This window comes from Lygodium microphyllum, chromosome 7, assembly GCF_053477565.2.
Source record: "Lygodium microphyllum isolate KBCC chromosome 7, Lygodium_microphyllum_v1.1.10, whole genome shotgun sequence".
Classification (NCBI taxonomy): Eukaryota; Viridiplantae; Streptophyta; class Polypodiopsida; order Schizaeales; family Lygodiaceae; genus Lygodium; species Lygodium microphyllum.
In genome coordinates, this window is record NC_141141.1 from 153,980,462 (window position 1) to 153,985,681 (window position 5,220).

Below are 5,220 nucleotides of genomic sequence, written 5' to 3' on the forward strand. Positions count from 1 at the left end.
CTCTTTACAGAAGTCCCCATGGCGACTCAAGGTCCCCTTCCTAGTCAGATTTGTCCTGGAAATATTGATGACAGGCCAGCAAATGTAGTCCCATTGCTAGTTTTTAAGGGAGAGTACAATGAAGACCCTGATCTTCATGTAGCAAAGTTTATGGTAGCATGTGTGGCTAACAATGCCACAACCCCTGAGCATTGGTTAGCAATCTTCCCCGCTACTTTCAAGGGCGTGGCGTTTCAGTGGTATGAGAGACAAGCAGCAAGAACTTTTGGCACATGGGATGACCTAAAGTTGGCCTTCCTCACTAAATTCAGGCGTGAAGGTTTTGAAGAGCGGATGCGAGAGGAGTTCATGAATTTAAGTTATTCCTCTGGAGAAAGAGTAGAAGCTTATGTCTCGCAAATGGAATCCATCCTGAAGAGATGGACTAACCACCATTTGGACAAAGGTATCCAGAAAGGAGTGTTTCTCAGGGGCCTACAACCAGAAGTTTGCAAGTTCGTGAAATTGAGAAGACCAGTCAATCTGCAAGCTGTAGTGGAAGGTGCAAGATTGTATGATGAAGTTGAAGCAAGGCTATCAATGACTCCAGGAAGGGGAGTCTTACCTCCTCCTATACCTGGAATGGTATACCCACCAAATGTAGTCCCAGGGGAAGTTCCCTACCCCTATCCCCAGATGCAAACAGTGCCACAGTATAATGCACCTAATCCAGTGTGGTCACCACAGACAACAATGCCTCAAATGATGGTTCAACCACAACAACAGTGGCCTCAAACAGTTCCTCCAATGGCGACTCAACAATAGTGGAACCCTACCAACTGGAATCAACAACCCCAAGTAACAACAGAAGCTCTGAATCAGAGCCAGAACAGAGGACCTTCTGGATCTACCCAACCAGTGTATGCAGTAATTACAGAAGCTTCTCAAAACCCTACCACAAGCACTTCAAGAAGTGAAAATCTGAAGGACTACTTATCCAACTTAGTTGCAAGTATCAAGAAAGAGCTTCTAGATATGATTACAGAGCAGCTACAGACGTTGAAGGTGAATACTGCCAATATATCCACTCCTGCAAGAGCTGGAAGAGATGTGATGCGCTCTAATACCTGGTGTGAAAAGTGTCATCAAGCGGGATATTTAGCCACTGAATGTACCCGAAAAACAACCATTCCTGGAACCTTCTGTTCTTACTGTTTGCAGAAGAACCATACAGAGGATATTTGCTCTCTGAAAGAGATGCATGAACAAAGACAGAAGGATGAAAATGCAAGATTCAACTTGCTAGAATTCAAAATGACAACACAGGATATTGGACCCAAGCCTAGAGATTTTGGTCCTAATTTCGGTCCAAGGAGGTTTCCCTCTCAAAGTTATAGAGGACGACGGTTTGGCGGTGGTCAGAGATCAGAGGTGGAATGTTATAGGTGTGGAGAAAAGGGACATATCTCCCCAAATTGTCCAAACCCTAGACGATCCGTGGATTACAAGTCCTTATGCAGCCGATGCAAAGGTGAAGGCCACACCGCAAAGGACTGTCCTAGTCCAGCCCTTGTAAAGGCCAATGCCACTGATAGCCAACAAAAGGTACAAGAACCTGCTTCCAATTTGGTCGAGTTAGAAGTTGCTGCTGTTACGCACACCAAGAAGAAGGAACCAATGGTTCAGAATGAAAATAACTTTCCTGCCAAGACTGTGAAATTCAACCTATCTACAGAGGGACAGAGCAGTACAAAACAGAATAGTACAGTACAAAGCACTACAGTGCCACAAAGGGATACAGAGACAGTCCCAAAGACAGGACCAGAGGCCCAAGAGATAGATGATACAGAAGCACTTCCAGAAACAGAAGAAGTGCCGATGTTGCAATTGTTAGAAGAAAAAGGAAAGATGAAAATGGGTGTAGCCCCATTCCCCAGCCAGCTGGAGAAGCCTGTGGATCCTATTAAAGATTATGACTTGATCAAGGACCTAGACACTTTTAAACCAAACTTAACATTCCGACAGTTGCTGATGTTGTCTCCGAGCTGTCGAAAGAAATTCAAAAGCATCTTGACAAGAAGGCGTGGACTAAGGATCGCTCCTTTAACAGCGACCAAGACCAATAAGGCCCCGGAGCCTATAAAGGAAGTGGATGTGGCTAATGCCTTCCTAGATCCTGGAACCCTAGAGATTAGTGTATCGATAGAAGGATGTTTCATTTCACATGCATTGATTGATGGAGGATCATCAGTGAACATAATGACAGATGTCACAATTAAGCACTTAGGGTTGCAAGGAATTCAACCTATATAGTGGCTTATCAGATTGGTAGACCAAAGTAGAGTCAAATTTTTGGGCATCCTCCCATATGTAAAAACAACCCTTGCAGGAAGAGACTATTGGCTGACATATTTGGTAGTCAAACCAAATTCTTATGGGACTTCATACCCTCTGCTGTTGGAAAGACCTTGGTTTTTTGAAGCAAGAGCTAGGACGGACTGGTTCAAAGGAACCCTAGGCAGAGGACCCAATAAAGCGGTGTTAAAGCTGTATGGATCGCAAAAAGGCAATGGATCCACATCCATTGAAGTCATAACTGACTCCTCTAACGAGGCAACAGATGGTACATCAGGAGATGAAGAAGCTGTTAAGCAAATCTTTCCTAAGAAAATAGAGGCACAGTCCCTAACAGTGGGCACTGTAAGGCAACTGCCAAGGGAAGTAAAATCCTTGTCCATGGGAGAATATCTCATGCCTCAGTTAGAATTAACTTCTAAAATCACCTTTGACAGTGAAATGGAAGCATGGATGTACTGTTCTCCCTGTTACATGACGGTCGCAGAGACAGAGCAGAGACAGTACAGTTACAGAGCAGAGACAGTACAGAGGCAGAGCAGATACAGAGACAGTCACACAGACCGTAACACAGCCAGAGTCAGAGCCAGAGGCAGAAGCAGAGTCAGAACTGGTGACAGAAGAAGAAGTAGATGTAGAGGTAGAAGATCTGTTATTCTCCTACAGAGTCTCTACAGAAGCAGAGACAGAGCCTCCAGAGGATGAGTATGAAAATGATGAGGAAGAAAATGAAGAAGGTTATGAAAGTGCAGATGATGAATTTCCTCTGATAGAGGATGATCTTGTTGATGTCCCTATAGAGACCTCAGAGGCCGAATATCTCAAGATACTGGATGGAATGACCATGGTTCCGTTTGGATTGGTCAATGGACCACAAAGTATGCAGAATCTGTATAAGCAATGGATTAAAAACATAAAAATTAAGTTCACTAGTGGCTCCTGTCGTCCTGACTGTTCAGTCCAAAGAAAAGATGATGATGATGCCCCTTGCCAAAACAGAAGCCCAAGCCCTCAAAGCCACGGCCTCTAGCAGGTCCGTGCTATGTGACATTTCTGGACACATCCTTTGAAGATGAATCCCTGAGTCTTGAAGAAATCACCAATCAAACAAAAGCAAATAAAGCTCTGATACCCTTCCAGCAACCTAAACAGACGGATGAGTCATTTGTTCAGAAGTAGGACATTGGTTCTAGTGGGACATCAGATGAGGATACTACTCTCTTGAAAGAGTCAGACCTCTATTTAGAAGCAATTCGTGGGACGTTTATCCGTGAAGTGGAAGGTGAAAGACAAGTAACGTTCCTGGATGCTGAGGGTACTGAACGTCACCTGAAAGTGGGTCTCAATCTTCCAGAAGAAGAACTGGTGGTCTTGCGAGACCTACTCAAAGAGAACTTAGACATGTTTGCTTGGTCATATAAAGGCCTGAAGGGGATTGATCCCACAGTATGCCAACATCACATTGACCTAGAGCCCGATGCCAAACCTGTAAGGCAAAGAAAAAGACGTATGAATCCTAATTATTCTGCTCTGGTGAAGGCCGAATTATTGAAACTTCTTGAAGCAGAGTTCATCTATCCCGTGGCTAATAGTGAATGGGTTTTGCCCATTGTGGTAGTACCCAAGAAGAACGGGAAACTTTGAATATGTGTTGACTTTCGAAAGCTCAATTTGAAGATGAAGAAGGATCATTTCCCTATCCCTTTTACAGACCAATTGTTGGACACAGTGGCAGGCCATGAGCTTTATTCCCTGTTGGATGGATTCAACGGATATAACCAAGTCCAAATTGCAGAAGAGGACCAATCCAAAACAACCTTCACCACAGAATGGGGGACCTATGCTTATAGAGTGATGCCATTCGGACTCTGTAATGCTCCTGCCACCTTCAAACGAGTAATGATGGCTGCCTTTCAAAATCATCTTCATGATTTTATTGAGGTGTATCTTGATGACTTCTGCGTCTATAGCTTGATCTGAGAGCACTGGGGACACCTAGAGCAATGTTTTGACAGATGCCAAGAGTATGGGATTTCTCTCAACCTCGACAAATGTGTCTTTGGCTTCTCCTGGGGAGTGCTTTTGGGCCGTATTGTCTCTGCACAAGGAATTGTAACAGACCCGGCAAAGATTGAAAAGATTGCCGCCTTAACAGCACCAATAAATCTCAAGAAATTGAGAGGATTTCTTGGCCATGTGGGCTATTATAGAAGATTTATTGCACATCTTGCAACCAAGGCAGCCCTCTGCACAAGCTCCTAAGGAAAGAAGCTGATTTCCTTTGGACTGATGATTGTGAAGAGGCCTTTAATACCCTAAAACAATGTCTGATCCAAGCACCTATTTTGCATCCTCCTGATTGGGACGAAGGAGTTCCATGTGCACACAAAGGCATCCGTTGAAGGGCTAGGTGTTGTCCTATGTCAAAAGGGCCCCTCGAAATTAGATCAACCGATATATTATGCAAGCCGAAAGATCACTGATATGGGAACGGAACTACACATTGACAGATTTTGAGTGCTTGGCAATGGTATTTACACTGGAGAAGTTTTGACACTATCTATTGTCCACACATTTCAAGTTCTATGTGGATCATGAAGCCCTGTCCTTCTTGATGAACAAAGCAGATGTTAAAGGATGACTAATGAGATGGTTGCTCCTATTCCAGGAGTTCGACTTTGAAGTAGTCACTAAGCCTGGCCACTCCCATGTCCTAGCCGATCATCTATCACGGATCCCTCAAACAGAATAAGAGGAACAGGATGATCCAGACCTTCCTTATGCTTCTTTGTTTCTAGTTGAAAAAGTTACTCCCTGGTATGCAAACATAGCCAACCTCTTGGCAACTCAACAGTATCCTCCTGGCATCTCAAGTCGTGAGTGAAA